The sequence below is a fragment of the Papaver somniferum genome, chromosome 10 (genome assembly GCF_003573695.1).
Source record: "Papaver somniferum cultivar HN1 chromosome 10, ASM357369v1, whole genome shotgun sequence".
Lineage (NCBI taxonomy): Eukaryota > Viridiplantae > Streptophyta > Magnoliopsida > Ranunculales > Papaveraceae > Papaver > Papaver somniferum.
Window position 1 is genome coordinate 102,148,000 of NC_039367.1, and position 26,893 is coordinate 102,174,892.

General features: G+C 34.2%; 1 non-coding gene and 1 pseudogene across 1 annotated transcript; one reads left to right on the plus strand and one right to left on the minus strand.

Annotated features, from left to right (window-relative positions):
* Positions 1 to 176: 176 nt before the first annotated feature.
* On the minus strand, positions 177 to 248 carry TRNAN-GUU. Its single transcript has one exon. It is a non-coding gene; the product is annotated as a tRNA-Asn (tRNA).
* Positions 249 to 565: 317 nt separating this feature from the next.
* On the plus strand, positions 566 to 5,966 carry LOC113317146 (annotated as a pseudogene).
* Positions 5,967 to 26,893: the final 20,927 nt, after the last annotated feature.

Here is a 26,893-nt window from a genome sequence, read left to right on the forward strand (position 1 = left end):
AGGATTATCCCAGATCTACACCGAGGTATTGACGGAAATTCTCAAATATCGCAGAACAGAATGTGATACGATGGGATAGAATGCAACAGAAAGAAAGACAGGGAACGGGTTACCTACTCCTAATGGTCAACGCGAGCCCTTTCATTTCATTCTGAATGAAACAATTCGAATAAAATCTCCCCAAGTAGGATTCGAACCTACGACCAATCAGTTAACAGCCGACCGCTCTACCACTGAGTTACTGAGGAATAACGGGAAATTCGAGCTCATAGAGTTCAATTCCCATTCTCAACCCATGACCAATATGAGACCGAAGCTTCCTTCGTAACTCTCGGAACTTCTTCGTAGTGGCTTCGTTCCATGCCTCATTTCATAGGGAACCTCAAAGTGTCTCTATTTCATTATATTCCATCCATATCCCAATTCCATCATTTAATATCCCTTTGGTGTCATTGACATAAGAGATGTCGTTTCTAGTCTATCTGTTTCTATTTATATATATAGAAAGTTAAGAAATCATCATATAATAATCGAGAAATTGCAATAGAAAAGAAAAAAAGGGGGTTTGTGATGATTTTGAAATCTTTTCTACTAGGTAATCTATTATCCTTATGCATGAAGATAATAAATTCGGTCGTTTTGGTCAGACTCTATTATGGATTTCTGACCACATTCTCCATAGGCCCCTCTTATCTCTTCCTTCTCCGAGCTCGGGTTATGGAAGAAGGAACCGATAAGGAGGTATCAGCAACAACGGGTTTTATTACGGGACAGCTCATGTTGTTCATATCGATCTATTATGCGCCTCTCCATCTAGCATTGGGTAGACCTCATACAATAACTGTCCTAGTTCTACAGTATCTTTTCTTTCATTTCTTCTGGAACAACCACAAAAACGTTTTTGATTATGGATCTACTACAAGAAACTCAATGCGTAATCTCAGCATTCAATGTGTATTCCTGAATAATCTCATTTTTCAATTATTCAACCATTTCATTTTACCGAGTTCAACATTAGCCAGATTAGTCAACATTTATATGTTTCGATGCAACAACAAGATGTTATTTGTAACAAGTAGTTTTGTTGGTTGGTTAATTTGTCACATTTTATTCATGAAATGGGTTGGATTGGTATTATTCTGGATACGGAAAAATAATTCTGTTAGATCGAATAAGTACCTTGTGTCAGAATTGAGAAATTCTATGGCTCAAATCTTTAGTATACTCTTATTTATCACCCGTGTCTACTATTTAGGAAGAATGTCGTTGCCTATTGTTACTAAGAAACTAAAAGAAGAAACTGCCGAAACGGAAGAAAGGGGGGAAAGTGAGGGAGAAACAGATGTAGAAATCAAAACAATTTCCGAAACGAAGGGGACTAAACAGGAAGAAGGATCCATCGAAGAAGACCCTTCTCCTTCCCTTTGTTCGGAAGAAAATTCGAAGTTAGAAATACTTAAACTTAAATAAGATAAAGACCTCCTCTGGTTTGAAAAACCTCTTGTTACTCTTCTTTTCGACTATAAACGATGGAATCGTCCAGTGCGATATATCAAAAATGATCAATTTGAAGATGCTGTGCGAGTCGAAATGTCACACTATTTTTTTTTTACATGTGAAAGTGATGGAAAAGAAAGAATCTCTTCTACATATCCATATAGTTTGTCAATCTTTTTGGAAATGATAAAAGGAAAGATACTTATGTCCACAACTGAAAAACCCTCTTCTGAAGAATTGTATAATAATTGGGCTTATACCAACGGAAAAAAAAAGAACATAAACAACGCATTTTTCAATAGAATTGATGCTCTAGAAGGGAGTCTCTGAAACTGGATGTACTTGAAAAAAGGATTAGATTATGCAATGATAAGACTGAACAAGACTGCCTGCCTGAAGGGTATGATCCTTTTTTGAACGGAACCCGCCGCGAAAGCGAAAAAAAAAAGTATTTAAACTCAAGTTTGAATATGATGAGGCTTTCTCAGAAGAAGGTTGGATTTGGATAAATAAATTTCATAATATACTTCCCACAAACTACCAAGAATTTGAAGAAAAAAAGGAAAAATTTGAGAGAAAATACTTCCTTCCAGAAGAAGGAAAACTTAATTCAGAAAATATAACGAAATATTTATTTGATACGGTTACACCCGATAGACATCATCAAAGAATTATAAAGGAATCCATTGGAATAAAAGAAAAAACGTAAAGAAGTTCCTCAATGGTCATACAAATTGATTACCAGTTTGGATCAACAAGATGGAACAATTTTAGAAGAAACGGGTGAGGATCATGAAATTAGGTCAAGAAAGTTCAACCATGTAGTCATTTTTACAGATACCGAACGTACAAATAGTACAACGAATACTAATGATGAAGTAGAAGAAGTGTTTGTCCTACGTTATGCGCAGAATTGGATTTTCGTCGAGATATAATCAAAGGATATATGCGCGCTCAAAGACGTAAAACAGGTATTTGGGAACCGTTTCAAACAAATATCCATTCCCCCCTTTTTTGGACAGAATCTACAAAAAGTTTTTTTTTTCTGCTGATACCTCGCGAATTTGGAATCTTCTTTTTAAGAATTGGATGATAAAAAGTACGGAATTAAAAAATTCCATTTTTGAGGAAGAGGCAAAAAAAAGGCTAAAAAAAGGAAGAAGAAAGGGGAGGAAAATGACCGGCTAGCAGTAGCAGAAAGCTGGGATACTGTTCTATTTGGTCAATCAATAAGGGGTTGCTTGTTAATAGCCCACTCGATTTTTAGAAAATATATTGGATTGCATTCATTGATAATAGCTAAAAACATCAGCCGTATCTTATTATTTCAACCCCCGGAGTGGAATGAGGATTGGAGAGAGTGGGGTAGAGAAATGCATGTTAAATGCACCTATAATGGTGTTCAATTATCCGAAATGGAATTTCCAAAAAATTGGTTAACAGGGGGTATTCAAATAAAGATCCTATGTCCTTTCTATCTGAAACCTTGGAACAGTTCCAAGAAACGATCTCATCATAAAAATCCAAGGGGAATAAAGGAAAATTCTTGCTTTTTGACAGTCTGGGGGATGGAAACTGAATTTCCTTTTGGTTCTCCTCGAAGACGACCTTCTTTATTAAAACCCATTTTAAAAGACCTAGAAAAAAGAATAACAAAAAAAAAAAAAGTTTTCTAGGTCTAAGAGTTTTAAAAGAAAAAACAAAAGGGTTTCTAAAGGACTCAAAAGAAAAAGAAAGTTGGACTCATAAAAAGGATTTTTTTCAAAAAAAATAAATAAAAGAGCTTGGCAAAGTAAATCCAATTCTATTAGTTGGATTGAGAAAAGTATATGAATCAAGTGAAAATAAAAAAAATTCTCTCAAAGAAAATCAGATAGTTCATGAATCGTCCAGTCGAATTAGATCAATCTCTTGGACAAATTATTCACTAACAGAAGAAAAAAAAACAGAAGATCTGGCTGATAGGACAAGTAAATTAAGAATCAAATGGAAAAAATAATAAATGACAACAAAAAAAACGTTCCTAATTCCAGATAGAAATATTAATCCTAACGATACAAGTTGTAACGATAAAAGATTAGAAGCGCCAAAAAGCTTTTTGCGGATATTCCAAAGAAGAAGTGCTAGATTAATACGAAAACGACACTCTTTTTTAAACTTTTTGATTGAAAAGATATATATGGACACCCTTCTATATCTCATTAATATTCCCAGGATCAATGCACAATTTTCCCTAGACTTAAAAAAAGGAGAGATTGATAAAAAAAGTTACAATGATGAAATAAAGAAAGAAGAAGTTGAAGAGAAAAAAAAGAATTCATGTCATTTCGACTAAAAAGAGGGAACTTTCTAATATTAGTAATAAGAATTTACATCATTTTTGTGCCCCAGTTGACTTGTCACAGGCATATGTATTTTACAAATTATCACAAACCCAAGTGATTAATAAATATCACATGAGATCTGTACTTCAATATGATGGAACGTCTTTTTTTCTTAAAGATAGAATAAAGAAATTTTTTTGGAACACAAGGAATACTTTATTCTGAATCAAGACATTAAAAACTTAGCAATTTTGAAACGAATGGGTGGAAAAATTGGTTAAACAGTCATTATAACTATCAATATAATTTATCTAAGATTACATCGTCTCAATTAGCTCTACAAAAACAACGAAATGGAGTCAATCAAAGTCATACGATTTCAAACAAGGCATCAACAAAATTGGATTCATATGAACAAAAAAATGTATTTCATTATAAGAAGCAAAATGCTTATGTAATGGATTCATTATCGAGTAAAACAAAAAATTTTAAAAAACAGTATGGATATGATCTTTTATCACAGAAATATATCAATCATAGAGAAGGTAAGGATTCATATATTTCTCTATCACCATTACAAGTAAAGGGAAGCCGAAAAATTCCCTATAACTACAACACAAATAAACCCTCAATTTTTTATATGGCGGCAGGCATATAGAAGTCATTATCTAGGAGAAGATTGTATTGTTGATACGGATAAAAATACGGATAGAAAATATTTTGATTGGAGAATCGTTTCTTTTTGTCTTAGAAAGAAGATCGATATTGAGGCTTGGGCTAATATGGATACTGAGACCCGCATGGATAAAAATACTAAAACAGGAATTAACTATTATTCAATCATTAATCAAATTGATACGAAGGATCTTTCGTATCTTGCGATTGATAAACAAATAAAACCATCCAGTGGAAAAAACTTTTTTTTTTTATTGGATGGGAATGAATGAAGAAATACTAAACCCCCCCATATCAAATCTGCACCTTTGGTTCTTCCCAGAATTGTTGGGGCTATATGATACATATAGGATTAAACCGTGGATTATACCAACAAAATCACTTCTTTTCCATTTTAATGGAAATAAAACCACCAGTGAAAATAAAAAGCTAAAAAAAAAGATCTTGAATTAGAAAATCAAAATCAAGAAGAAAAAGAAGAATCATACCAAGAAGAAAAATAAGAATCAGACCAAGAAGATATTGGATCAGATCTATCAAACCAAGAAAAAGAAGTTAACGAGGATGACAGTGACTCATACATGAAAAAGAGTAGAAATCAAAATAAATGGAAGAGTACCACAGAAGCAGAACTAGATTTTTTCCTGAAAAGATACTTTTTTTTCAACTGAGATGGCATAGTTCTTTGGATCAAAGAATAATTAATAGTATCCAGATATATTGTCTCCTGCTTAGACTGAACAATCCAAAGCAAATTGCGATATCCTATATTCAAAGAGGAGAAATGCGTCTGGATATATTGTTGATTCAATGAGATCTAAATCTTACAGAATTGATAAACAAAGGAGTATTGATTATTGAACCTGTTCGCCTATCTATACAAGGAGATGGACTTTTTATTATGTATATAACCATAGTTATTTCACTGGTCCATAAGAGTAATCACCAAACTAATAGAAAAAACCAACAAAAAGAAAACGGTTATAATAATTCTTTTGATGAATCCATTAAAAGACATAGACATGAAAGGGTGCTTGAAAAGAGAGATGAAAAAAATTATGCTTTTGTTGTTCCTGAAAATATTTTAGCCCTAGATGTCGTAGAGAATTGAGAATTCAACTTTGTTTAAACTCGGAAAAAAGATATGTTTTGGATAGAAAGAAAACATTTTACAATAAGAACAACATAAAGAACTGCGGTACTTTTTGGAGGAGAGCAAGCATCTTGATAAAGATCCAAAGAATTTAGATAGAGATAGAAATAAATTAATGAAATGGAAATTTTTTCTTTGGCCAAATTATCGATTAGAGGATTTAGCTTGTATGAATCGTTATTGGTTTGATACTAGTAATGGAAGTTGTTTCAGTATGTCAAGGATATATATGTATCCACGATTTACCATCAATTAATGGTAAATCTCCTTCCTATCTATAACGTGCCAGATATGGCATCATATATGAAGGCAAACAAATGAACCCGCACATTTGTCTTATATTTATTTATATTCTGGTTTCCCGTATAGGATACTGATTCAATGACCTACGAATCTTCTTCGGCTCAATTTTTCCCTTACTTTTTTGGGGGGGTTGAAGAACTCGACCAGTCTTTTGTATCTATATCCGAATGAAATTGCAAATTGGATTGATCCATTAAATTTGGAAGTAAAAGGTAGTATATGAAAAAATAAATTTTTTGTGTATACCAGAACCAGATTTTAAAAACCGATATTATTTTTCCTGATCGATAAACTCCATTTTTTTATAAAAGAAAAAAAAGGAGAAGCGCTCTTTTTATGATAAAAAAAAGCATTCATCTTAGTTATTTTGCAAGAAGAAAAAGAATAAAACAAGGGGTCCGTTTCCTTTGAATTTCAAGTATTAAGTTTCACCAATAAAATACGGAGACTCACTTTCCATTTTGAATTTCACAAAAAGGACTTTTTATCTCAGAGAGGTATAGGGAAAACTCTGGTAAAACGGCAACGGTTGCTGGCTTATTTGTAAAAAAAATAGAATACGTTATAAAGAATTAATAGGTCGGTTGGATTCGGGAGCCAAAGACTAGTTAAGTTAATTTGAAGCTTTAGCTTGAATTATTTGATTTATTAGATTTTGAATTTTTATGAACTTTGTTTCGTTTTCAGCAATTCATGGAATAATGAATCGGGAAAAAAATATGACTGTATCAGCTACAAGAAAAGACCTCATGATAGTCAATATGGGTCCTCACCACCCATCGATGCATGGCGTTCTTCGACTCATCATTACTCTAGATGGTGAAGACGTTATTGACTGTGAACCTATATTGGGTTATTTACACAGAGGTATGGAAAAAATAGCGGAAAACCGAACAATTATACAATATCTGCCTTATGTAACGCGTTGGGATTATTTAGCTACTATGTTTACCGAGGAAATAACGGTAAATGGACCAGAACAGTTAGGAAATATTCAAGTTCCTAAAAGAGCCCGTTATATCAGAGTAATTATGTTGGAACTGAGTCGTATAGCCTCTCATTTATCATGGCTTGGCCCTTTTATGGCAGATATAAGTGCGCAGACTCCTTTCTTCTATATTTTCAGAGAGAGAGAATTGATATATGATCTATTCGAAGCTGCCACAGGTATGCGAATGATGCATAATTATTTTCGTATCGGAGGAGTAGCTGCTGATCTACCTCATGGATGGATAGATAATGTTTAGATTTCTGCGATTATTTTTTAACCGGAGTTGCTGAATATCAAAAGCTTATTACGCGAAATCCTATTTATTTATAATGCATTGAGGGGGTATGCGTTGTTGGTGGAGAGGAGGCAATAAATTGGGGTTTATCAGGGCCAATGCTACGAGCTTCCACAATACAATGGGATCTTCGGAAAGTCGATCATTATGAGTGTTGCGACGAGTTTGACTGGGAAGTACAATGGCAAAAAGAAGGGGATTCATTAGCCCGTTACTTAGTCCGAATCGGTGAAATGACAGAATCCATAAAAATTATTCAACAAGCTTTGGAAGGAATTCCGGGAGGGCCCTATGAAAATTTAGAAGCCCGACGCTTTGATAAAGCAAGGGATTCTGACTGGAATGATTTTGACTATAGATTTATTAGTAAAAAAAACATCTCCCACTTTTGAATTGTCAAAAATAGAACTTTATGTGAGAGTAGAAGCCCCAATGGGGGAATTGGGAATTTTTCTGATAGGGGATCATAGTGCTTTTCCTTGGAGATGGAAAATTCGTCCTCCGGGTTTTATCAATTTCCAAATTCTTCCTCAGTTAGTTAAAAGAATGAAGTTGGCGGATATTATGACGATACTAGGTAGTATAGATATCATTATGGGAGAAGTTGATCGTTAATATGATAATTGATACGACATAATTACAGGCTATCAATTCTTTTTTCAGATTGGAATCCTTAAAGGGGGTCTATGGTCTTATATGGTTGCTTGTCCCTATTTTTACTCCAGTACTGGGAATCACGATAGGAATACTAGTTATTGTGTGGTTAGAAAGAAAAATATATGGGGGGGGTACAACAACGTATTGGATCCGAATACACGGGTCCTTTGGGAATTCTTCAAGCTCTAGCAGACGGGACAAAATTACTTTTTAAATAGGATCTTCTCCCATCTAGAGGGGATATTCTTTTATTCAGTCTCGGACCCTCTATAGCAGTCGTATCCATTTTACTAAGTTATTCAGTAATTCCTTTTGGATATCGTCTTGTTTTAGCTGATCTCAGTATAGGTGTTTTTTTATGGATTTCTATTTCAAGTATTGCTCCTATTGGACTTCTTATGTCAGGATATGGGTCAAATAGTAAATATTCTTTTTTGGGTGGTCTACGAGATGCTGCTCAATCGATTAGTTATGAAGTACCATTAACTCCATGTTTGTTATCAATATCTTTACGTGCGATTCGTTGGGGCATGAACTTTTACCTAATTTTTTCTAGGAAAGAAGTTGAATGGAGTGAATAGAGATCCTCGTTTTTTTATTCGTCATTCGGGGTGATGACCTAAACTAGATAGTTATATGAGTGAAACAAAACAGCTTCTAAATTAGCGGTAAAAAGGTTGAGACTCATTCCCTATGTACAAGAGTTAAGCAAAAAAAGAGAAATTACCCCAAGGTTGGTTGATTAGTCATCACGGTTTGAAGCGGGTAGAAAAGATCAACTGGCTAGAGTTTTGTTTTAACTATTCTATTATATTGTATGTATTACCATACCGGGGATCGAGCAAAAATGAGTGGATGGTTAGGAACACCAAAATACACAAAGGATTAGTAACGGAGATAATGTAAGTTACCAAAAAAGGTATTTCTGCATAAACGAAATCATAATGGGGCTTCAAGCTGGTAGAAACGATAAAGTAGTACTTCCCCACGATCCCGATCCCGAGTATGGTCCTATCCACAGGTGAAATAAATAATTATCAGGAACGAAGTAATCCTTTTTTTTGTCCCACTTTTACTTTTCTTAGAAAGAAGAATAGGAACGAAATAAATAGGTTGAAATACCCACTTTTACTTTGCAGTTTTTGTAATTTCTTCCCTAGCAGAATGTGAGAGGTTAACCTTTGATTTACCAGAAGCCGAAGAAGAATTAGTAGCAGGTTATCAAACCGAATATTCAGGTATAAAATTTGGTTATTTTATGTTGCTTCCTATCTAAATCTACTAGTTTCTTCATTATATGTAACAGTTCTTTATTTAGGGGGTTGGAATCTTTCTCTTCCGTACATAAGGGTATTGCTCCAACTCATTTATTCTTTGCTGATGATATTATGATTTTTTGCAAGGGAAATATGAAGAGTGTGAAGAATTTGGTGAAACTTTTGGAGAGTTACCAGCAAGCCTCAGGTCAAAGGGTTTGTAGGGATAAGAGCAAGATTTACTTTGGTGGTGGGACTTTGAGTAGGCGCCGGACCATTGCTACCTTCTTGGGTATGGCAATTTCTAACTTTCCTGATAGGTATTTGGGAGTTAAGGTGATGCCGGGAGTGGTAAAGTATAGTCACATCAGCAACGTTGTTGATAAGTTGAAGGATCAACTTTCGGTTCTGAAAGGTAAGATGTTATCTTTTCAAGATAGAGTTGTGCTTGTTAAGAATGTTCTTTCGAGATATTCCATTCATAACATGGATGTGTACAAATGGCTGGTAAAATTCACTCTTCAATGTGAGCGTGTGATTCGTAATTTTCTGTGGTCGGGTGATTCTAACCTTTCTAGAGCTTTTGTAGTAGGTTTCGATAAGATTTGTAGTCCTTTAAAGGAAGATGGTCTTGGGATCACTAGCCTAAGGACTATGAATAAAGCTTTGCTGATAAAATTGTGGTGGTCTATAAAATATTCTCGTAAGAGGTGGGCTCGGTTTTTGGAAGCCAAATTCACTTGTAGGGATGGTCGTATTAAGATGGCGGGGGTGAAATCTTCTATTCTTCCCGGTCTTCGTTGGGTTCACAAGGAGATGGTGAATAACACGAAGTGTTTTATTGGTGACGGTAGGGATACTTCTTTATTCTTTGATATTTGGTATGGAAATACAACCTTAGCTAGTGTTTTAAATCGCACGAACTTAGACATATCAGCTCGTGTATGTGATATTATTGTGCAAGGTGATTGGCAGATTCAAGGAGTTCATTTGCAGCTCCTCTTAAGTGCTGGTGTGGTACAACAAGATTTACCAAAAATTCATATGGGAGTGGATAGGCGTATTTGGATGCCTGATTTACAAGGTAAATTTTCTGTCAAGGCAGCAAGGGAGTTGATTAGGAAGAAATATCCTATTTTGAGGGAGGCGTGGCTGTTATGGAAGAGGGTGGTGCATCCTTCATTGGTGGCTCAGAACTGGAAGTTTATTCGTGGTGCGTGTGCAACTCTTGATAAGGTACGCAGCAGATTCAAATTTCAACTAGCATCCAAATGTAGTGTGTGTCAGATTGAGGAGGAGTCTCTCCAACATGTTCTTTGGAGCTGTAATTTTGCGCAAAGAGCTTGGGAGTGGATTGAAGGTATTTTCAAAATTAAACCTCATTATGATATTATTACTTCTTACCATGAGGCAAAAAATCATAGTGGTATTGTTAAGGATTTGTGGTTGGTAGTGAATTTGGTTGTGCGTTCAGAATTATGGTTCACTAGAAACAAAAAAGTGTATGAAAAGAAGAATCCTTGTTGGTCTTTATTTCAAAAACGTGTTTTTAATTTGATGCAAGAATATTCAGTTCGAATGAAGAGTTTTATGCATAATTATTTGGAAGACTTGAGAATTCTGGAGTTTTTTCGAGTTCGGCATAGAAAGGTGAAGTTTACTGATCCTAAGGAGTGTTTTTGGTTTCCTCCTAATGCTAATGAATTGCTTTTGTGCACGGATGGCGCCTCAAGAGGTAATCCAGGGGTGGCGGGAGCTGGTGTTGTTGCAAGGAATGCAATTGTGAGGTGGTTGGTGCTATGTGTATTGGCTTGGGAGTTACTTCTAATTATTTGGTTGTTGTATGGTATTATTGTGGGTATGGAGTGGGCAGTTCAGTGGGGGATATGATTGCATTGTTATTAGATCAGATTCTACAAGTGTGTTGAAGGCTTTGGAAGAAGATAACGTTCCTTGGTTTGCTAGGAAAAGATGGATGGAAGTTAAAGGTTTATATGGTTCAATTCGTTTTGAACATTCCTTTAGAGAGGAAAATTTTGCAGCTGATACCATAGCAAAGCGTGGTTGTTTATTAGAGGATGGGGTTGGTATTCATTTTAAAGGTCGCCCAGTTTTCTTAAGTTCTATTGAATTCCCAAATGTAATTTATTATCGTTTTAAATAGGTTTTAGGAGTTTTTGGGGTCACATTGATCTCTTTTCTCCTATATCTATCTTGTAAATAATTTTTTTTATCAATACATTTTCTTGACTTAGCAAAAAAAAAAATCAACATTTGGCATAATTACTATTGAAATCGGTAAAACTGGCTTTTTGATAGCATATTATGGAATTTGCCTAAATTCTAAACACCATTTCCCATCAAAATAGATCCCTCCTTAGTTTTTTTATAATCCCGGGTCATTGGTTTTAAACAGGATATATTCCTAATATATAGGTTTTTCTTTTTATAAGTTAAAAATTATATTAATAGATAACAAAGTTTACAAGAGAAGTTTACAAGAAAAGAGGCTGCCCCAAAAAATTATAAACTTATAAACTAGTATATAGGAACTACCCTTGAAAGCGCTCAGGAACTAGAAATCGACTTTTAAGAGCTGATAAACCTTAAAATCTTTGTTGAAAACTGAGGACCATGTGATGTACTGACATCGTTGGCCCTTTTCCCATCCAAATACAATCCTATTGAGTTGTTTAAGAAACTCAAAGTGCAGTAACGCTCAACATTTGGCATAATTACTATTGAAACCGGTAAAACTAGCTTTTTAATAGCATATTATGGAATTTGCCTAAAATCTATACACATTTTCCATCAAAATAGATCCCTCAAATTTTTTTTACTAATCCTGGGTCATTGGTTTCAAACAGACCATTTTCTTAGTATAAAGGAACTACACTAGAAAGCATTCTGAAAGCGTTCTGGAACTAGAAAACGACCTTTAAGAGCTGATAAACCTTAAAATCTTGGTTGAAAACTTAGGACCATGTGACGTAATGACGTCATTGGCCCTTTTCCCATCCAAATACTATCCTCTTGAGTTGTTTAAGAAACTTAAGGTGCTGTAACGCTCAACATTTGGCTCAATTACTATTGAAATCGGTAAAACTGGCTTTTAGATAGCATATTATGGAATTTGCCTAAAATCTAAACAACATTTTCCATCAAAATAGATCCCTCCTTAGTTTTTTTACTAATCATGGGTCATTGGTTTCAAACATGATATTTTCCTAGTATACATGAACTACCCTTGAAAGCGCTCTGGAACTAGAAAACGACCTTTAAGAGCTGATAAACCATAAAATTTTGGTTGAAAACTTAGGAGCATGTGATGTACTGACGTCGTTGGCCCTTTTCCCATCCAAATACTATCCTCTTGAGTTGTTTTAGAAACTTAAGGTGCTGTAACGCTCAACATTTGGCATAATTACTATTGAAATCGGTAAAACTGGCTTTTAGATAGCATATTATGGAAGTTTCCTAAAATCTAAATACCATTATCCATCAAAATAGATCCCTCCTTAGTTTTTTTACTAATCCCGGGTCATTGGTTTCAAACAGGATATTTTCCTAGTATATAGGTTTTTCCTTTTATAAGTCAAAAATTATATTAATAAATAACAAAATTTACAAGAGAAGTTTACAAGAAAAGAGGCTTAAAGCCCCAAAAAATTATAAACTTATAAACTAGTATATAGGAACTACCCTTGAAAGCGAACTAGAAAACGACTTTTAAGAGCTGATAAACCTTAAAATCTTTGTTGAAAACTGAGGACCATGTGATGTACTGACATCGTTAGCCCTTTCCCCATCCAAATACAATCCTCTTGAGTTGTTTAAGAAACTCAAAGTGCTGTAACGCTCAACATTTGGCATAATTATTATTGAAACCGGTAAAACTGGCTTTTTAATAGCATATTATGGAATTTTCCTAAAATCTATGCACCATTTTCCATCAAAATAGATCCCTCAATTTTTTTTTACTAATCCTGGGTCATTGGTTTCAAACAGACCATTTTCTTAATATATAGGAACTACACTAGAAAGCGTTCTGAAAGCGCTCTGGAACTAGAAAACGACCTTTAAGAGCTGATAAACCTTAAAATCTTGGTTGAAAAATTAGGACCATGTGACGTAATGACGTCATTGGCCCTTTTCCCATCCAAATATAATCCTCTTGAGTTGTTTAAGAAACTCAAAGTGCTGTAACACTCAACATTTGTCATAATTACTATTGAAACCGGTAAAACTGGCTTTTTAATAACATATTATGGAATTTGCCTAAAATCTATACACCATTTTCCATCAAAATAGATCCCTCAATTGTTTTTACTAATCCTGGGTCATTGGTTCCAAACATGACATTTTCTTGGTATATAGGAACTACACTTGAAAGCGTTCTGAAAGTGCTCTGGAACTAGAAAACGACCTTTAAGAGCTGATAAACCTTAAAATCTTGGTTGAAAACTTAGGACCATGTGACGTACTGGCGTCATTGGCCCTTTTCCCATCCAAGTACTATCCTCTTGAGTTGTTTTAGAAACTTAAGGTGCTGTAACACTCAACATTTGGCACAATTACTATTGAAATCGGTAAAACTGGCTTTTAGATAGCATATTATGGAATTTTCCTAAAATCTAAACACCATTTTCCATCAAAACAGATCCCTCCTTAGTTTTCTTACTAATCATGGGTCATTGGTTTCAAACATGATATTTTCCTGGTATACATGAACTACCCTTGAAAGCGCTCTGGAATTAGATAACGACCTTTAAGAGCTGATAAACCTTAAAATCTTGGTTGAAAACTTAGGACCATGTGATGTACTGACGTCGTTGGCCCTTTTCCCATCCAAATACTATCCTCTTGAGTTGTTTAAGATACTTAAGGTGCTGTAAAGCTCAACATTTGGCATAATTACTATTGAAATCGGTGAAACTGGCTTTTAGATATCATATTATGGAATTTTCCTAAAATCTAAATACCATTTTCCATCACAATAGATCCCTCCTTAATTTTTTTACTAATCCAGGGTCATTGGTTTCAAACAGGATATTTTCCTAGTATATAGGTTTTTCTTTTTATAAGTAAAAAATTATAGTAATAAATAAAAGAATTGACAAGATAAGTTTACAAGAAAAGAGGCTTGAAGCCCCAAAAAATTATAAACTTATAAACTAATATATAGGAACTACCCTTGAAAGCGAACTAGAAAACGACTTTTAAGAGCTGATAAACCTTAAAATCTTTGTTGAAAACTGAGGACCATGTGATGTACTGACATCTTGGCCCTTTTCCCATCCAAATACAATCCTCTTGAGTTGTTTAAGAAACTCAAAGTGCTGTAACGCTCAACATTTGGCATAATTACTATTGAAACCGGTAAAACTGGCTTTTTAATAGCATATTATGGAATTTGCCTAAAATCTATACACCATTTTCCAATAAAATAGATCCCTCAATTTTTTTTACTAATCCTGTGTCATTGGTATCAAACATGACATTTTCTTAGTATATAGGAACTACACTTGAAAGCGTTCTGAAACTAGAAAACGACCTTTAAGAGCTGATAAACCTTAAAATCTTGGTTGAAAAATTTGGACCATGTGACGTACTGACATCATTGGCTCTTTTCCCATCCAAATACTATCCTCTTGAGTTGTTTTAGAAACTTAAGGTGCTGTAACGCTCAAAATTTGGCACAATTACTATTGAAATCGCTAAAACTGGCTTTTAGATAGCATATTATGGAATTTGCCTAAAATCTAAACACCATTTTCCATCAAAACAGATCCCTCCTTAGTTTTCTTACTAATCATGGGTCATTGGTTTCAAACATGATATTTTCCTAGTATACATGAACTACCCTTGAAAGCGCTCTGGAACTAGAAAACGACCTTTAAGAGCTGATAAACCTTAAAATCATTGTTGAAAACTGAGGACCGTGTGATGTACTGACATCGTTGGCCCTTTTCCCATCCAAATACAATCCTCTTGAGTTATTTAAGAAACTCAAAGTGATGTAACGCTCAACATTTGGCATAATTACTATTGAAACCGGTAAAACTGGTTTTTTAATAGCATATTATGGAATTTGCCTAAAATCTATACACCATTTTCCATCAAAATAGATCCCTCAATTTTTTTTACTAATCCTGGGTCATTGGTATCAAACAGGACATTTTCTTAGTATATAGGAACTACACTTGAAACCTTTCTGAAACCGCTCTGGAACTAGAAAACGACCTTTAAGAGCTGATAAACCTTAAAATCTTGGTTGAAAACTTTGGACCATGTGACGTACTGACGTCATTGGCTCTTTTCCCATCCAAATACTATCCTCTTGAGTTGTTTTAGAAACTTAAGGTGCTGTAACGCTCAAAATTTGGCACAATTACTATTGAAATCGGTAAAACTGGCTTTTAGATAGCATATTATGGAATTTGCCTAAAATCTAAACACCATTTTCCATCAAAACAGATCCCTCCTTAGTTTTCTTACTAATCATGGGTCATTGGTTTCAAACATGATATTTTCCTAGTATACATGAACTACCCTTGAAAGCGCTCTGGAACTAGAAAACGACCTTTAAGAGCTGATAAACCTTAAAATATTGGTTGAAAACTTAGGACCATGTGATGTACTGACGTCGTTGGCCCTTTTTCCATCCAAATACTATCCTCTTGAGTTGTTTAAGAAACCTAAGGTGCTGTAACGCTCAACATTTGGCATAATTACTATTGAAATCGGTAAAACTGGCTTTTAAATATCATATTATGGAATTTTCCTAAAATCTAAATACCATTTTCCATCAAAATATATCCCTCCTTAGTTTTTTACTAATCCGTGGTCATTGGTTTCAAACAAGATATTTTCATAGTATATAGGTTTTTCTTTTTATAAGTCAAAAATTATATTAATAAATAACAAAATTTACAAGAGAAGTTTACAATAAAAGAGGCTTAAAGCCCCAAAAAATTGTAAACTTATAAACTAGTATATAGGAACTACCCTTGAAAGCGAACTAGAAAACGACTTTTAAGAGCTGATAAACCTTAAAATCTTTGTTGAAAACTGAGGACCATGTGATGTACTGACATCGTTGTCCCTTTTCCCATCCAAATACAATCCTCTTGAGTTTTTTAAGAAACTCAAAGTGTTGTAACGCTCAACATTTGGAATAATTACTATTGAAACCGGTAAAACTGGCTTTTTAATAGCATATTATGGAATTTGCCTAAAACCTATACACCATTTTCCATCAAAATAGATCCCTCAATTTTTTTTTACTAATCCTGGGTCATTGGTTTCAAACAGACCATTTTCTTAGTATACAGGAACTACACTAGAAAGCGTTCTGAAAGCGCTCTGGAACAAGAAAACGACCTTTAAGAGCTGATAAACCTTAAAATCTTGGTTGAAAACTTTGGACCATGTGACGTACTGACGTCATTGTCCCTTTTTCCATCCAAATAATATCCTCTTGAGTTGTTTTAGAAACTTAAGGTGCTGTAACGCTCAACATTTGGCATAATTACTATTGAAACCGGTAAAACTGGCTTTTAAATAGCATATTATGGAATTTGCCTAAAATCTATACACCATTTTCCATCAAAATAGATCCCTCAATTGTTTTTACTAATCCTGGGTCATTGGTTCCAAACATGACATTTTCTTGGTATATAGGAACTACACTTGAAAGCGTTCTGAAAGTGCTCTGGAACTAGAAAACGACCTTTAAGAGCTGATAAACCTTAAAATCTTGGTTGAAAACTTAGGACCATGTGACGTACTGGCGTCATTGGCCCTTTTCCCATCCAAGTACTATCCTCTTGAGTTGTTTTAGAAACTTAAGGTGCTGTAACACTCAACATTTGGCACAATTACTATTGAAATCGGTAAAACTGGCTTTTAGATAGCATATTATGGAATTTTCCTAAAATCTAAACACCATTTTCCATCAAAACAGATCCCTCCTTAGTTTTCTTACTAATCATGGGTCATTGGTTTCAAACATGATATTTTCCTAGTATACATGAACTACCCTTGAAAGCGCTCTGGAATTAGATAACGACCTTTAAGAGCTGATAAACCTTAAAATCTTGGTTGAAAACTTAGGACCATGTGATGTACTGACGTCGTTGGCCCTTTTCCCATCCAAATACTATCCTCTTGAGTTGTTTAAGATACTTAAGGTGCTGTAAAGCTCAACATTTGGCATAATTACTATTGAAATCGGTGAAACTGGCTTTTAGATATCATATTATGGAATTTTCCTAAAATCTAAATACCATTTTCCATCACAATAGATCCCTCCTTAATTTTTTTACTAATCCAGGGTCATTGGTTTCAAACAGGATATTTTCCTAGTATATAGGTTTTTCTTTTTATAAGTAAAAAATTATAGTAATAAATAAAAGAATTTACAAGATAAGTTTACAAGAAAAGAGGCTTGAAGCCCCAAAAAATTATAAACTTATAAACTAATATATAGGAACTACCCTTGAAAGCGAACTAGAAAACGACTTTTAAGAGCTGATAAACCTTAAAATCTTTGTTGAAAACTGAGGACCATGTGATGTACTGACATCTTGGCCCTTTTCCCATCCAAATACAATCCTCTTGAGTTGTTTAAGAAACTCAAAGTGCTGTAACGCTCAACATTTGGCATAATTACTATTGAAACCGGTAAAACTGGCTTTTTAATAGCATATTATGGAATTTGCCTAAAATCTATACACCATTTTCCAATAAAATAGATCCCTCAATTTTTTTTACTAATCCTGTGTCATTGGTATCAAACATGACATTTTCTTAGTATATAGGAACTACACTTGAAAGCGTTCTGAAACTAGAAAACGACCTTTAAGAGCTGATAAACCTTAAAATCTTGGTTGAAAAATTTGGACCATGTGACGTACTGACATCATTGGCTCTTTTCCCATCCAAATACTATCCTCTTGAGTTGTTTTAGAAACTTAAGGTGCTGTAACGCTCAAAATTTGGCACAATTACTATTGAAATCGCTAAAACTGGCTTTTAGATAGCATATTATGGAATTTGCCTAAAATCTAAACACCATTTTCCATCAAAACAGATCCCTCCTTAGTTTTCTTACTAATCATGGGTCATTGGTTTCAAACATGATATTTTCCTAGTATACATGAACTACCCTTGAAAGCGCTCTGGAACTAGAAAACGACCTTTAAGAGCTGATAAACCTTAAAATATTGGTTGAAAACTTAGGACCATGTGATGTACTGACGTCGTTGGCCCTTTTTCCATCCAAATACTATCCTCTTGAGTTGTTTAAGAAACCTAAGGTGCTGTAACGCTCAACATTTGGCATAATTACTATTGAAATCGGTAAAACTGGCTTTTAAATATCATATTATGGAATTTTCCTAAAATCTAAATACCATTTTCCATCAAAATATATCCCTCCTTAGTTTTTTACTAATCCGTGGTCATTGGTTTCAAACAAGATATTTTCATAGTATATAGGTTTTTCTTTTTATAAGTCAAAAATTATATTAATAAATAACAAAATTTACAAGAGAAGTTTACAATAAAAGAGGCTTAAAGCCCCAAAAAATTGTAAACTTATAAACTAGTATATAGGAAATTGTAAACTTATAAACTAGTATATAGGAACTACCCTTGAAAGCGAACTAGAAAACGACTTTTAAGAGCTGATAAACCTTAAAATCTTTGTTGAAAACTGAGGACCATGTGATGTACTGACATCGTTGTCCCTTTTCCCATCCAAATACAATCCTCTTGAGTTTTTTAAGAAACTCAAAGTGTTGTAACGCTCAACATTTGGAATAATTACTATTGAAACCGGTAAAACTGGCTTTTTAATAGCATATTATGGAATTTGCCTAAAACCTATACACCATTTTCCATCAAAATAGATCCCTCAATTTTTTTTTACTAATCCTGGGTCATTGGTTTCAAACAGACCATTTTCTTAGTATACAGGAACTACACTAGAAAGCGTTCTGAAAGCGCTCTGGAACAAGAAAACGACCTTTAAGAGCTGATAAACCTTAAAATCTTGGTTGAAAACTTTGGACCATGTGACGTACTGACGTCATTGTCCCTTTTTCCATCCAAATAATATCCTCTTGAGTTGTTTTAGAAACTTAAGGTGCTGTAACGCTCAACATTTGGCACAATTACTATTGAAATCGGTAAAACTTGCTTTTAGATAGCATATTATGGAATTTGCCTAAAATCTAAACACCATTTTCCATCAAAACAGATCCCTCCTTAGTTTTTTTACTAATCATGGGTCATTGGTTTCAAACATGATAATTTCTTAGTATACATGAACTACCCTTGAAAGCGCTCTGGAATTAGAAAGCGACCTTTAAGAGCTGATAAACCTTAAAATCTTGGTTGAAAACTTAGGACCATGTGATGTACTGATGTCGTTGGCCCTTTTTCCATCCAAATACTATCCTCTTGAGTTGTTTAAGAAACCTAAGGTGTTGTAACGCTCAACATTTGGCATAATTACTATTGAAATCGGTAAAAATGGCTTTTAAATATCATATTATGGAATTTTCCTAAAATCTAAATACCATTTTCCATCAAAATATATCCCTCCTTAGTTTTTTACTAATCCGTGGTCATTGGTTCCAAACAGGATATTTTCATAGTATATAGGTTTTTCTTTTTATAAGTTAAAAATTATAGTAATAAATAAAAAAAATTACAAGAGAAGTTTACAAGAAAAGAGGCTTAAAGCCCCAAAAATTATAAACTTATAAACTAATATATAGGAACTACCCTTGAAAGCGAACTAGAAAACGACTTTTAAGAGCTGATAAACCTTAAAATCTTTGTTGAAAACTGAGGACCATGTGATGTACTGACATCTTGGCCCTTTTCCCATCCAAATACAATCCTCTTGAGTTGTTTAAGAAACTCAAAGTGCTGTAACGCTCAACATTTGGCATAATTACTATTGAAACCGGTAAAACTGGCTTTTTAATAGCATATTATGGAATTTGCCTAAAATCTATACACCATTTTCCAATAAAATAGATCCCTCAATTTTTTTTACTAATCCTGTGTCATTGGTATCAAACATGACATTTTCTTAGTATATAGGAACTACACTTGAAAGCGTTCTGAAACTAGAAAACGACCTTTAAGAGCTGATAAACCTTAAAATCTTGGTTGAAAAATTTGGACCATGTGACGTACTGACATCATTGGCTCTTTTCCCATCCAAATACTATCCTCTTGAGTTGTTTTAGAAACTTAAGGTGCTGTAACGCTCAAAATTTGGCACAATTACTATTGAAATCGCTAAAACTGGCTTTTAGATAGCATATTATGGAATTTGCCTAAAATCTAAACACCATTTTCCATCAAAACAGATCCCTCCTTAGTTTTCTTACTAATCATGGGTCATTGGTTTCAAACATGATATTTTCCTAGTATACATGAACTACCCTTGAAAGCGCTCTGGAACTAGAAAACGACCTTTAAGAGCTGATAAACCTTAAAATCATTGTTGAAAACTGAGGACCGTGTGATGTACTGACATCGTTGGCCCTTTTCCCATCCAAATACAATCCTCTTGAGTTATTTAAGAAACTCAAAGTGATGTAACGCTCAACATTTGGCATAATTACTATTGAAACCGGTAAAACTGGTTTTTTAATAGCATATTATGGAATTTGCCTAAAATCTATACACCATTTTCCATCAAAATAGATCCCTCAATTTTTTTTACTAATCCTGGGTCATTGGTATCAAACAGGACATTTTCTTAGTATATAGGAACTACACTTGAAACCTTTCTGAAACCGCTCTGGAACTAGAAAACGACCTTTAAGAGCTGATAAACCTTAAAATCTTGGTTGAAAACTTTGGACCATGTGACGTACTGACGTCATTGGCTCTTTTCCCATCCAAATACTATCCTCTTGAGTTGTTTTAGAAACTTAAGGTGCTGTAACGCTCAAAATTTGGCACAATTACTATTGAAATCGGTAAAACTGGCTTTTAGATAGCATATTATGGAATTTGCCTAAAATCTAAACACCATTTTCCATCAAAACAGATCCCTCCTTAGTTTTCTTACTAATCATGGGTCATTGGTTTCAAACATGATATTTTCCTAGTATACATGAACTACCCTTGAAAGCGCTCTGGAACTAGAAAACGACCTTTAAGAGCTGATAAACCTTAAAATATTGGTTGAAAACTTAGGACCATGTGATGTACTGACGTCGTTGGCCCTTTTTCCATCCAAATACTATCCTCTTGAGTTGTTTAAGAAACCTAAGGTGCTGTAACGCTCAACATTTGGCATAATTACTATTGAAATCGGTAAAACTGGCTTTTAAATATCATATTATGGAATTTTCCTAAAATCTAAATACCATTTTCCATCAAAATATATCCCTCCTTAGTTTTTTACTAATCCGTGGTCATTGGTTTCAAACAAGATATTTTCATAGTATATAGGTTTTTCTTTTTATAAGTCAAAAATTATATTAATAAATAACAAAATTTACAAGAGAAGTTTACAATAAAAGAGGCTTAAAGCCCCAAAAAATTGTAAACTTATAAACTAGTATATAGGAAATTGTAAACTTATAAACTAGTATATAGGAACTACCCTTGAAAGCGAACTAGAAAACGACTTTTAAGAGCTGATAAACCTTAAAATCTTTGTTGAAAACTGAGGACCATGTGATGTACTGACATCGTTGTCCCTTTTCCCATCCAAATACAATCCTCTTGAGTTTTTTAAGAAACTCAAAGTGTTGTAACGCTCAACATTTGGAATAATTACTATTGAAACCGGTAAAACTGGCTTTTTAATAGCATATTATGGAATTTGCCTAAAACCTATACACCATTTTCCATCAAAATAGATCCCTCAATTTTTTTTTACTAATCCTGGGTCATTGGTTTCAAACAGACCATTTTCTTAGTATACAGGAACTACACTAGAAAGCGTTCTGAAAGCGCTCTGGAACAAGAAAACGACCTTTAAGAGCTGATAAACCTTAAAATCTTGGTTGAAAACTTTGGACCATGTGACGTACTGACGTCATTGTCCCTTTTTCCATCCAAATAATATCCTCTTGAGTTGTTTTAGAAACTTAAGGTGCTGTAACGCTCAACATTTGGCACAATTACTATTGAAATCGGTAAAACTTGCTTTTAGATAGCATATTATGGAATTTGCCTAAAATCTAAACACCATTTTCCATCAAAACAGATCCCTCCTTAGTTTTTTTACTAATCATGGGTCATTGGTTTCAAACATGATAATTTCTTAGTATACATGAACTACCCTTGAAAGCGCTCTGGAATTAGAAAGCGACCTTTAAGAGCTGATAAACCTTAAAATCTTGGTTGAAAACTTAGGACCATGTGATGTACTGATGTCGTTGGCCCTTTTTCCATCCAAATACTATCCTCTTGAGTTGTTTAAGAAACCTAAGGTGTTGTAACGCTCAACATTTGGCATAATTACTATTGAAATCGGTAAAAATGGCTTTTAAATATCATATTATGGAATTTTCCTAAAATCTAAATACCATTTTCCATCAAAATATATCCCTCCTTAGTTTTTTACTAATCCGTGGTCATTGGTTCCAAACAGGATATTTTCATAGTATATAGGTTTTTCTTTTTATAAGTTAAAAATTATAGTAATAAATAAAAAAAATTACAAGAGAAGTTTACAAGAAAAGAGGCTTAAAGCCCCAAAAATTATAAACTTATAAACTAATATATAGGAACTACCCTTGAAAGCGAACTAGAAAACGACTTTTAAGAGCTGATAAACCTTAAAATCTTTGTTGAAAACTGAGGACCATGTGATGTACTGACATCTTGGCCCTTTTCCCATCCAAATACAATCCTCTTGAGTTGTTTAAGAAACTCAAAGTGCTGTAACGCTCAACATTTGGCATAATTACTATTGAAACCGGTAAAACTGGCTTTTTAATAGCATATTATGGAATTTGCCTAAAATCTATACACCATTTTCCATTAAAATAGATCCCTCAATTTTTTTTACTAATCCTGTTTCATTGGTATCAAACAGGACATTTTTTTAGTATATAGGAACTACACTTGAAAGCGTTCTGAAACCGCTCTGGAACTAGAAAACGACCTTTAAGAGCTGATAAACCTTAAAATCTTGGTTGAAAAATTTGGACCATGTGACGTATTGACGTCATTGGCTTTTTTACCATCCAAATACTATCCTCTTGAGTTGTTTTAGATACTTAAGGTGCTGTAACGCTCAAAATTTGGCACAATTACTATTGAAATCGGTAAAACTGGCTTTTAGATAGCATATTATGGAATTTGCCTAAAATCTAAACACCATTTTCCATCAAAACAGATCCCTCCTTAGTTTTTTTACTAATCATGGGTCATTGGTTTCAAACATGATATTTTCCTAGTATACATGAACTACCCTTGAAAGCGCTCTGGAACTAGAAAACGACCTTTAAGAGCTGATAAACCTTAAAATCATTGTTGAAAACTGAGGACCGTGTGATGTACTGACATCGTTGGCCCTTTTCCCATCCAAATACAATCCTCTTGAGTTATTTAAGAAACTCAAAGTGCTGTAACGCTCAACATTTGGCATAATTACTATTGAAACCGGTAAAACTGGCTTTTTAATAGCATATTATGAAATTTGCCTAAAATCTATACACCATTTTCCATCAAAATAGATCCCTCAATTTTTTTTACTAATCCTGGGTCATTGGTATCAAACAGGACATTTTCTTAGTATATAGGAACTACACTTGAAAGCGTTCTGAAACCGCTCTGGAACTAGAAAACGACCTTTAAGAGCTGATAAACCTTAAAATCTTGGTTGAAAACTTTGGACCATGTAACGTACTGACGTCATTGGCTCTTTTCCCATCCAAATACTATCCTCTTGAGTTGTTTTAGAAACTTAAGGTGCTGTAACGCTCAAAATTTGGCACAATTACTATTGAAATCGGTAAAACTGGCTTTTAGATAGCATATTATGGAATTTTCCTAAAATCTAAACACCATTTTCCATCAAAACAGATCCCTCCTAAGTTTTCTTACTAATCATGGGTCATTGGTTTAAAACATGATATTTTCCTAGTATACATGAACTACCCTTGAAAGCGCTCTGGAACTAGAAAACGACCTTTAAGAGCTGATAAACCTTAAAATCTTGGTTGAAAACTTAGGACCATGTGATGTACTGAGGTCGTTGGCCCTTTTTCCATCCAAATACTATCCTCTTGAGTTGTTTAAGAAGCCTAAGGTGCTGTAACGCTCAACATTTGGCATAATTACTATTGAAACCGGTAAAACTGGCTTTTTAATAGCATATTATGGAATTTGCCTAAAATCTATACACCATTTTCCATTAAAATAGATCCCTCAATTTTTTTTACTAATCCTGTGTCATTGGTATCAAACAGGACATTTTCATAGTATATAGATTTTTCTTTTTATAAGTCAAAAATTATATTAATAAATAACAAAATTTACAAGAGAAGTTTACAAGAAAAGAGGCTTAAAGCCCCAAAAAATTGTAAACTTATAAACTAGTAAGAACTACCCTTGAAAGCGAACTAGAAAACGACTTTTAAGAGCTGATAAACCTTAAAATCTTTGTTGAAAACTGAGGACCATGTGATGTACTGACATCGTTGGCCCTTTTCCCATCCAAATACAATCCTCATGGTTGTTTAAGAAACTCAAAGTACTGTAACGCTCAACATTTGGCATAATTACTATTGAAATCGGTAAAACTGGCTTTTTAATAGCATATTATGGAATTTGCCCAAAATCTATACCCCATTTTCCATCAAAATAGATCCCTCAATTTTTTTTTACTAATCCCGGGTCATTGGTTTCAAACAGGATATTTTCTTAGTATATTGGAACTGAAAAAGCGGGGGGTATAACAACCACACCCAATATTTTGCTTAGCAATCTGTATGGACAAACTCCAATATACTTTCTAGAGAATCAACTAGACAGTTAGACTCAATCAAGATAAAAAGTATATCAAAGAGTTTATATCTCACTCTCTCGATTTGATATATACTCAAGCAAATAGAAATCTGTGAGTCTTTATCAAAGAGAGATAACTTGGATGGTACCAAAGACCAATATCCAAGTGTCAATTAATTTAAATCAACAACCAAAAGGTGGGATATTATAATTGATTGAACAACGCACAACCTGTGATATTTCAATTATATAACAAAATATAATGCGGAAAAGAAATAACACAGACACCAGAATTTTGTTAACGAGGAAACCGCAAATGCAGAAAAACCCCGGGACCTAGTCCAGATTGAACAAACACTGCATTAAGCCGCTACAGACACTAGCCTACTCCAAACTAACTTCGGTCTGGACTGTAGTTGAACCCCAATCAATCTCATACGGATCCAAGGTACAGTTATGCTCCCACGTCTCTGATCCCAGCAGGATGCTACGTACTTGATTCCCTTAGCTGATCTCACCCACAACTAAGAGTTGCTACGACCCCAAGTCGAAGACTTTAATAAACAAATCTGTATCACACAGAAAAGTCTACGGTAATAGATAAATCCGTCTCCCACGAATATACCTACGAGTTTTGTTCCGTCTTTTGATAAATCAAGGTGAACATGAACCATTTGATAAACCGAACTTATATTCCCGAAGAACAGCCTAATATTATCAATCACCTCACAATAATCCTAATCGACGCAGCGAAAAAGTATATTTTGGAATCACAAACGATGAGACGAAGATGTTTGTGATTACTTTTCTATCTTACCTATCGGAGATATAAATCTCAAGCCAATTATTACAATTGTACTCAAAACGATAGAATCAGCAAGATCAGATCACACAACTACAAGAAAAGTAGTATCGATCTGGCTTCACAATCCCAATGAAGTCTTTAAGTCGTTAACCTGGTTTTAGAAGAAGAAAACCCAAGGTTAAAGGAGAATCGACTCTAGCTTGTGCAACTAGTATCACACATAAGGTGTGGGGATTAGGTTTCCCAGTTGGTAGAGTTCTCCCTTATATAGTCTTTCAAATTAGGGTTTGCAATAAATGTTAGCTTGGTAACAAAGCATTCAATATTTACCGTTAGATGAAAACCTGATTAGATTCAAGCTAATATTTCTCAACCGTTGGATCGGAAACTTAGCTTGTTACACACAATTGAAATGTCCAATTTTGGGTTTATGTAACCGTTCCCAAACATTAACATTTGTTGGTTCAACAATAGTTAACCAAATGGTTAGTCATATTTCATATCCACCATATTCTTCTTCACCATAACTAGTTCAAATGACTGAAATGAACTAGTTAGAGAGTTTTTCAATTGCAAGGAAATCTTATGTAACTACACAAGACACAATCGAAGCAAAAACGGTTTGATTCACTCGAATCAGTTCATGAACTTTATAGCTAGGGTTTGCAAAAGCATTCCTTAGTTTACATAAACATGAGTTCAAGGACAACCGATTTTAGATATAACCTGCTCAAGTTCGCGGACTGGGTTCGCGGACTTAAGCTCACGGAAGGAGTTCACAAACTCCATCAGAAATTCTCGGGTCGAGAACTTCCGCCAGTTCGCGGACTGAGTTCGCGGACTTGGCTCACGCCACATTCCGTTTCTCTTGATCAACAAACTTCGCAAACTTTGGTTCAAGGAATAAGGACTTACATATATGTGTTTCCACAACAATG